This window comes from Bos javanicus, chromosome 8 (genome assembly GCF_032452875.1).
Source record: "Bos javanicus breed banteng chromosome 8, ARS-OSU_banteng_1.0, whole genome shotgun sequence".
NCBI lineage: Eukaryota > Metazoa > Chordata > Mammalia > Artiodactyla > Bovidae > Bos > Bos javanicus.
This window is the reverse complement of record NC_083875.1, coordinates 90,195,264-90,205,220: the sequence shown is the minus strand read 5'-3', so window position 1 is coordinate 90,205,220 and position 9,957 is coordinate 90,195,264. Positions and strand designations below refer to the sequence as shown.

At 40.6% G+C, this 9,957-nt stretch overlaps 1 pseudogene; it reads right to left on the bottom strand.

Moving 5' to 3' along the window:
* Window positions 1–579: 579 nt before the first annotated feature.
* Window positions 580–3,329, bottom strand: LOC133253445 (vasculin-like protein 1; annotated as a pseudogene).
* Window positions 3,330–9,957: the final 6,628 nt, after the last annotated feature.

Here is a 9,957-nt window from a genome sequence, read left to right as displayed (position 1 = left end):
ATAAATAATGTTATCAAAGTAATCTTAATCTTTGAAATCTCACAAAAATTTATATTTTACAATCCACCCTGAATATCAAGGCTTCAAGAATAGCACAACACTTCCTATATCCAAATATTTTACAGCTGTACCCAGAAAGAAAAAAAGGGGGGAAAAAACCACATATGCTTGGTTAAGGGCTAACCTTACCTGAGCAGCCAGAAATAAAATAAAATATTCAAATTATTAGCATTAATTTAATACAATTATAGCTTCAATAGTCACTTTGTCATTGACAGTGATTGCTTGAGCACAGGGGTGAGTGCCCCAAGGGCTGGTAGTAGAAGCTGCTGCTGCAGACCAGTGTCTCTTCCTCTCTGCACTGCCAGCTCTATCCTGTGCATTGCCCCATATATACTGTGTGTATGTGTGTGTGTTTTAAAAATATTTCCCACCACACAAAGTTCTCTCTATTAAGCAGATAACAGGGAAGAACTACAACAAAAGCTAAACAAGCCAATTGTTCGCTCTCTCTTTGGGATATGATTATTTTTCCTGTGCATGAAATATTCAACAATAACATAAGAAAAGGAAAAGAACGATTTCTTCTGTATAATCCCTAAACACACAAGCTGAGTTTACTGGGTCAGATTTAACTGTGAGCATTTATATGCCTACTTCCAGGCATTGTCATCAGATGTCTCACTGCTGCTTGTCTCTGTGTCTGAGTCCTCAAACTCTGCTCTGCAAGTGGTCCTCCAAGGGGAGAATAGGTTGGAACTTCGACTGCAAGAAGCCATTCTTCCTAAAGCCGTTTCTTATCAGCTGCTCTATCTTCATGTGGTACTCTCTGAGGTCATCCTTTGTGAGGGGAAGGAAATTCTCATCATTTTCAGGATACTCCTGCCATCCCATTGCTTTCAGTAACCTGTGCTCTGCTTCCAGTGAGTGAGAGAGGACTTCCCCTTCCTCTTCTACAGGGAGAGCAAGACCATTCTGATAACAGCCTTCCTCTCATTTTCCTTTGGTTCAGGTGTGTTATTGTCCTCCAAATCTTTCAACTTCTCACACTCTCTGCCCTCTGAGAAGTCCCCATTCTGGTCATCCTTCAGAGTCTTCAGGAGCTCGCTCTTCCTGTCAGTAGTACGGCAGGTCAACTTGGTCAGATGAGAGGAGCTGATCTCAATTGGAGGAGTGGTGCTGGTGGGGCTCTCTTTGGGAGAGCTTAAAACTATACCACCAGCCAGTACTACTGGTTTGATAACAGATTGGTCTGTAAAAGCAGACTCTTGGCTAAAGGAATGTCTTTGACTGTGTGGATCACAATAAACTGTGGAAAATTCTGAAAGAGATGGGAATACCAGACCACCTGACCTGCCTCTTGAGAAACCTGTATACAGGTCAGGAAGCAACAGTTAGAACTGGACATGGAACAACAGACTGGTTCCAAATAGGAAAAGGAGTATGTCAAGGCTGTATATTGTCACCCTGTTTATTTAACTTCTATGCAGAGTACATCATGAGAAATGCTGGGCTGGAAGAAGCACAAGCTGGAATCAAGATTGCTGGGAGAAATATCAATAACCTCAGATGTGCAGATGACACCACCCTTATGGTAGAAAGTGAAGAAGAACTAAAGAGCCTCTTAATGAAAGTGAAAGACGAGAGTGAAAAAGTTGGCTTAAAGCTCAACATTCAGAAAACTAAGCTCATGGCATCCGGTCCCATCACTTCATGGGAAATAGATGGGGAAACAGTGTGAGACTTTATTTTTTTGGGCTCCAAAATTACTGCAGATGGTGACTGCAGCCATGAAATTAAAAGATGCTTACTCCTTGGAAGGAAAGTTATGACCAACCTAGATAGCATATTAAAAAGCAGAGACATTACTTTGCCAACAAAGGTCTATCTAGTCAAGGCTATGGTTTTTCCAGTGATCATGTATGGATGTGAGAGTTGGACTATAAAGAAAGCTGAGCACCGAAGAATTGATGCTTTTGAACTGTGGTGTTGGAGAAGACTCTTGAGAGTCCCTTAGACTGCAAGGAGATTCAACCAGTCCATCCTAAATGAGATCAGTACTGGGTGTTCATTGGAAGGACTGATGTTCAAGCTGAAACTCCAATACTTTGGCCATCTCATGCGAAGAGCTGACTCATTCGGAAAGATGCTGATGCTGGGAAAGATTGAGGGCAGAAGAAGGGGAAGACAGAGGATGAGCTGGTTGGATGGCATCACTGACTCAATGGACATGAGTCTGAGTAAATTCCAGGAGTTGCTGATGGACAGAGAGACCTGGTGTGCTGTGGTTCCTGGGGTTGCATAGAGTCGGACACGACTGAGTGACTGAAATGAACTGAACTGGCTAGAGGAAAGGGATCCTGATTTGTGTTCCATTCTGTTAGCTTTCCATGCACTGGCCTTGGATAGAGATGGTACAGGCTTAGGAACCGGGTTCTTATAGACACTTGGAACCATAGTTGATGGTTTGTTTCCATTTGCATGATGAGATCCTGGTGAATGCAGCAGACAAGGCAGCAGCAGGATCTTCTTTGAAAACTTTTTTGATGACTAGCATTTTGGAGGGCTGCTTGGCAGTAGGTGGGTTTTCCCACACTCTAGAAGGGGTCCCAATAGATCTGCATGGCTGATTCTGTTTGCCAATTTCTGGATTCAAAGAAGGAAAGTCTTCCTCTTCAAACTTTTCCACCTTATCTTCTTTCTTCTCTCCCCTAATATCTGTAGGTGGCTTTTCCTAAAAGGCACATTCTTTCTTGGAGTGGAAGCTGCCATTCCAGTGGTGATGGTTTCCAGTGCCAACCCCACTATGCTGGCTCATACCATCATGACCTAATTCAGAGCCATGCCAACTAGATAGGTTCCCTGTGATTCCAGCATATGCTCCCTTAGAGACACCAGAGTCCACAGAATCATGGCGGAACAGGGAGGGCTGGTGCCAAGAATCTCCTATTATCTGAAGAGGTCCATTGTTGAAAATGCCATCAGAGGAATTATGTCTACAACAGCTTACTCCAAATCTACCATCTCCTTGGGATAGGTGCCCTCCATGTTTTTCGAAAGTTGCTGTAGGTGACTTAGCTGAATGTGGTGTTGAGAATTTTAGCCAAGCAGGAACAAAGTCATGCTGCACCATTTAAATCCAGTGTCTCTTTTCAACAAGGTGAGGCCTCCAACCTTATGGCCAGGATCCCAGAGTATAATCCCTGTGGTCCTGCTTCCTGAACTTCTTTGAGCTGCCAGCTGGATTTCCATGAGGTTCTCTTGTTAAGAGGGTACTTAATTAGGCAGGCCAGCAGAACGCCTTACGATGAAGCACAAAGAAGCCAGGCTCTGTGTGGATCAATCTCTCAGTCCCCTCAACTGCTTATCTTATACCATCTACTTCCTGACATATTTCCCAAAGGGGAAGGAAAAAGGGGAGAGAGAGGGGGACATAAAATGTATTTGTTCCATTTAAAAAATGGGGGAAAGGGAAAGAGCTATATCAATGTTCAGCTCATTCAACTTCCTTGAGTGATGGCATTATGATGTTGCTTAAATAGATGATACGTGGACATCTGCACAGTGAATGCAAATGCTGTTCATAACAAGGTCATAGCTTAGAAAGACAGAATGACTTCTGTTTGGTCAAATAATGTCATTGAAGTGATAGATCAAAAATAAAACATTGAAGAGCTATAAAAGATCTTCTGAGTAGTCAACTCTAGTAGCAAAACATCCATCCACATTACAAAGCCGTTAATTTACAAATCTCATTATTCTTACATGGCTGCTAAAAATAGTCTGCAGGCATGAGTTTATATTTGTCTTATCCTTTAAAATCTAAGGACGTAAGAAACCTTGTTAAAAAAAAAAAAACAAAAAACAGACAGGAACTTGATATGGTTTCCCTCCAAGAACAGCAGCTTTCAAGGCAAATATCTTGGTATAAAGCTCCCAAATGTTTCTTCTATTTCTTTGGTCTTCACTATTTATAAATTCAAAGCAAAATTAAAACAAGTAGAAAGGAAGGGCTTAAGAACAGTCATGGAGAAAGTTCCAAAGTGAGGTTTTCTTCTTTTCAGTTTTCTGTGTTTCACTCCTGCCTGTTTCTGAAGACTAAATTGAGTTAATGGAGGGTAATAAGACTCTTCTGCTTCAGTAGAAAGGTCACTTTGCATCCATTTTCATCATTGTTCAATCATTTAAAAAGCCACAGGAATCTATCACGGGCAGTGGAGGGGCTACGGTTAGGTACCAGTCGCGGCGTCTGAGGCCGTGTCCCCAGCTTCCTGATCCAGCGGAGGTGGAGAGCCCACATCCATAACAAACGTCTTCCCAAAAATCAAATTAAAGACATCTTTGATGGATGTTGAGTTCTAGATTAACAGATATTTTCCCCTTTCAATACTTTCATGATATTATTTTTCTGTGTTGCTATCTGCATAGTTTTGGGTGATAAATTTGCTTTTATACTTACCTTTTCCCTCTGTACATATATTGTTTTTCCTCTTCTGACTTAAGGTTTTATTCTTGTCACTAGTTTCAAGTAGTTTAATTATGATGTATCTTGGTTTGATTTTCTTCATGTTTCTTGTGCTTGGATTTCATTGCACCTCTAAACATCTGCGGATTTTCGTTGTTTGAAAAAAAAAATGTCCACCATTTCTTCAAACATTTTTTTCTGTTCCCCCAGTCATGTCTTCTTCAGGGCCTCCAATTAAACACATGTATACCTGTGGCGGATTCATTTTGATATTTGGCAAAACTAATACAATTATGTAAAGTTTAAAAATAAAATAAAATTAGAAAAAAAAATAGGCAAACTATAAAAAAAAAAAAATGTATGTTGGGTCTTTGGAAGTTGTCCCACAACTTACTGGTACTTTCTGATTTCATTTTTTCACAGTTTGAGTTTGGATAGTTTCTATTGCTATGTCTTTAAAATCACTAATCGTTTCCTCTGCAATGTCTAATCTTTTGTTAATTTCATCTAGTTTATTTTTTCTCTCAGAAATTATAGTTTCCCTGTCAAAAAACTTTAGTGCTTTTAAAATATATTTTTCAAGTCTCAACTTTGAAAACATAAGGCAAATATTTGTATTAGCTATTTTAACGTTCTTTTCTGGTAATTCTTTTACGTGTGTTAATTCTGGACTGGTTTTGTTTGATTGACTCTTCTCTTCATTCAGGAGTGGGAGTGCGAGTACCCAGGGTTGTGGACTCTACAGGTCTGCCTGGGAAGAAACAGCTGCCTGATTTTGAGTAGCCATAAAACTTCAACCCCAGGAGCCCAATGAACTGACTTGGCTGCATCCAATCCAGGCTCCACATGGCCATCTCCTATTTTGCCCTTCCTGAATTATGAGGTGAAGATGCTCACCCAGGCAGCAAAGGACCCTGTGTTGTCTTCAGAAGGGCACTACACAGCCTCACCTGGGATATGTCAGGCTATGATCACTGGAATGCAAATATCCACCTTGTCTCTTCTAAGATGTGCCCACAAACTCTACCCAGCTCAAATTCAGTCACCATAGATGGATAGGGAGCTAACTTTTTGTGACCTAATCCCAAGACCAAGGCACTATATTTCCAAGTCTAACTTGACTCAAATATCTTTGCCTACTAGGGTTATTTTCTTGCTGTTGTGGTGAAATTGCTATTTTCAGTAGCTGAGAGAAATTCAGACTTTATTTCACTTAGTAGGAAATCCACTGTGAGGTAGGTGATTACCAGAAGTTGGTATTTTTATTTAACTGAATAGATGGATCCCTGAAGAAATGATCATAAATAATAATATTTTAAAGAGATTAATCTGTGCCTACAGGATGCAATCATTGGGGCAAATATCTATCAGATAGATCTTTTGTCCATTTAAAATTTTATGTATTTATAGCTTTGAGGCATAATACAAGTGGAGCAGGAACCTAGCCAGCAGCAAACAAACACAATTTCAAGAGGGAGATTTATTACTGCCTCTGGAAGTAAATCATAGCTGATATTCTGGGCTTAGTTTATTCTGAGCGTGTGATCTCACTCAATCAGATCACACTAAATATAGACCTGGAGAGGAGTCATGGCAGAACATCGATAGACCCACAAGCTGCCACCTGGGTTTTTCATGTCTTTTTCAGAAAGCAGTGAATTCATCTCAGCATTCAGTTTCTTTTAAGATAAAGCAGGAGGATCATCCCTTGCTGATTCCTGGAGGGAAACTCAAACTGCTATGAAAATATATTCACAGTTGTATTTGGATTTATAGAATTTTAGGACAAAATTTACTATCTTTCTGCAAAATGTCCCTCTGCTCCACCATACCCTGTAACATTCCATCCCTTATAGGATTATTGGCCATGATTATTCTGATGATGAGAAGCATTAATGATGACTCCTTTTACTGATATTTCTCTGTAATCTATCTGGAAAGAAAGACCTTCTTAAAACTATAATGTTTATCAAAATATCAGAGAGATTTGGGTAATCTGGCTTCAACTTCCCTATCAGCCTCACTACCACTTTTGGAAAGAACACAATGTAAAATCTCCAGGATGGTTAAAAATTCATCCTAGTAATCAGGTTGTTTGGCAAACAAGTCCCCACAACCTCTCTCACAATCACTCCCTTCAGGGCTACTCACATGGTGGGTGCTCAATTCAACAAATACTTGGAAAAAAAAAAAAGGGAAAGGAGGAGTGGTCAGAAAGCAGAATATACACATATATGCTAACAGCTTACTCCCAGCCTAGGCTGTCTGTCCTGCACAAGTGACCTGAATGACACCACGTGTATCTTTTCACTTTCAGAGCTTCCCTGATGGCTCAGCAGGTAAAGACTCTGCCTGCTATGTAGGAGACACAGGAGATGCAGATTCAATCCCTGGCTTGGGAAGATCCCTTGGAGAAGGAAGTGGCAACCCACTCCAGCATTCTTGCCTGAAAAAATCCCATGAATGGAGAAGCCTCAATGGGCTACAGTCCAAAAGGCTACAAAGGGTCAGACATGATTGAGAAACTAAGCATGCATATCTTTTCACCAACTTTCATCACCTGCCAGCAAATGTGTTTCCAAGTGTGACAACCTGAGGCATTGTTTCTCTCGAGCTCTGCCTTCACTTCTCTTCATGGATGCATATCTGTGATTTTTTGGTTCTTGGATCCTCTCATGGTGATATATGACCTCAGAAGCTAAAATGTGAAAGGCCAGATCTCACTGGGAGGGGGAGATGGTCACTATGTCTTTTACTATAACTATCATCCTTGACTTCCTGTCCCTGAACATGTTTTTCTTTCCCCACCTTTCATCAGTTTAGTTCAGTTGCTCAGTTGTGTCCGACTCTTTGCGACCTCATGGACTGAAGCACAGCAGTCCTCCCTGTCCATCACCAACTCCCAGAGTTTACTCAAACCCATGTCCATTGAGTTGGTGATGCCATCCAACCATCTCATCCTCTGTCGTCCCCTTCTCTTCCCGCTTTCAGTCTTTCTCAGCATCAGGGTCTTTTCAAATGAGTCAATTCTTCATATCAGGTGGCCAAAGTATTGGAGTTTCAGCTTCAGCCAAAATATTGGAATATTCATCTTCCAATGAATATTCAGGATAGATTTCCTTTAGGATGGATTGGTTGGATCTCCTTTCTGTCCAAGAGACTCTCAAGAGTGTTTTCCAACACCACAGTTCAAAAGCATCAGTTCTTTGGTGCTCAGCTTTTTTTATAGTCCAACTCTCACATCCATACATGATCACTGGAAAAACCACAGCTTTGACTAGACAGACCTTTGTTGGCAAAGTAATGTCTCTGCTTTTAAATATGTTGTCTAGGTTGGTCATAACTTTTCTTCCAAGGAGCAAGCGTCTTTTAATTTTATGGCTGTAGTCACCATCTGCAGTGATTTTGGAGCCCCAAAAATAGTCTGCCACTGTTTCCATTGCTTCCTCATCTATTTGCCATGAAGTGATGGGACCAGATGCCATGATCTTAGTTTTCTGAATGTTGAGTTTTAAGCCAACTTTTTCACTCTCCTCTTTCACTTTCATCAAGAAGCTCTTTAGTTCTTCTTTGCTTTCTATCATAAAGTGTGGTGTCATCTGCATTTCTGAGGTTATTGGTATTGCTCCCGGCAATCTTGATTCCAGCTTGTGCTTCATCCAGTCCAAGGTTTCCCATGATGTACTCTGCATAGAGGTTAAGTAAGCAGGGTGACAATACACAGCCTTGATGTACTCCTTTCTTGATTTGGAACCAGTCTGTTGTTCTATGTCCAGTTTTAACTGTTGCCTCTTGACCTGCATACAGATTTGTCAGGAGGCAGGTCAGGTGGTCTGGTATTTCCATCTCTTGAAGAATTTTCCACAGTTTGTTGTGATCCACACAGGCAAAGGCTTTGGTGTAGTCAATAAAGCAGAAGTAGATGATTTTCTGGAACTCTCTTCCTTTTTCAATGATGTTGGCAATTTGATCTCTGGTTCCTCTGTCTTTTCTAAATCCAGCTTGAACATCTGGAAGTTCATAATTCATGTATTGTTGAAGCCTGGCTTAGAGAATTTTGAGCATAACTTTACTAGAATGTGAGATGGGTGCAATTGTGTGGTAGTTTGAGCATTCTTTGGCATTGCCTTTCTTTGGGATTGGAATGAAAACCGACTTTTTCTAGTCCTGTGGCCACTGCTGAGTCTTCCAAATTTGCTGGCATATTGAGTGCAGCACTTTCACAGCATCATCTTTTAGGATTTGAAATAGTTCAACTGCAATTCCATCACCTCCTCTAGCTTTGATTGTAGTGATGCTTCCTGAGGTCCACTTGAGTTCGAATTCCAGGATGACTGGCTTCCGGTGAGTGATCACACCATCATGATTATCTGGGTCATGAAGTTCTTTTTTGTATAGTTCTTCTGTGTATTCTTGCCACCTCTTCTTAATATCTTCTTCTTCTGTTAGATCCATACCATTTCTGTCCTTTATTGTACCCATCTTTTCATGAAATGTTCCCTTGGTATCTATAATTTTTCATGAAGAGATCTCTAGTCTTTTATATTCTACTGCTTTCCTCTATTTCCTTCTTTGATCACTGAGGAAGCCTTTCTTATCTCTCCTTGCTATTCTTTGGAACTCTGCATTCAAATGCTTATATCTTTCCTTTTATTCTTTGCCTTTTGCTTCTCTTCTTTTCACAGTTATTTTTGAGGCCTCTTCAGACAACCATTTTGCCTTTTTTGCATTTCTTTTTCTTGGGGATGGTCTTGATCACTGCCTCCTATACAATGTCATGAACCTCTGTCCATAGTTCTTCAGGCACTCTATCAGATCTAGTCCCTTAACTCTATTTCTCACTTCCATTGTATAATTGTAAGGGATTTGATTTAGGTCATACATGAATGGTCTAGTGGTTTTCCCTACTTTCTTCAATTTACGTCTGAATTTGGTGATAAGGAGTTCATGCTCTGAGCCACATTCAGCTCCCAGTATTGTTTTTGCTGACTGTATAGAGCTTCTCCATCTTTGGCTGCAAAGAATATAATCAGTCTGATTTAGGTGTTGACCATCTGGTGATGTCTACGTGTACAGTCTTCTCTTGCGTTGTTGGAAGAGGGTGTTTGCTATAACCAGTGTGCCTACCTTTCATCATATCCCAGTAATTGCCTTGGTATAACATAAGGAGAAAAAAATGTATTTATTTAATAGGAACTTGACCTCACGAAGTCGTAGGAGCTAGGTGTGGCCCTAGTCTTTATGTCTGTTGCTAGATCTTGGAGTTCACAGGGAATGCAGCCAGGAGGAAATGTGTATACAACATGAGAGAAGACAAAGAGAAGCTGGAGCCCACAAGAGCAGACTAAAACACAAGTCCATTCTTGTTACCTCTGACTTTGGTGGTACAAATATTGTACAGAAACCAGGACCTTTTATCAAAGAACTAACCATAGACTGCTAGCCCAGAAGTCAGAGAAACTCAAGGGGGATTTAGGGAAAGGTGAGTCAAT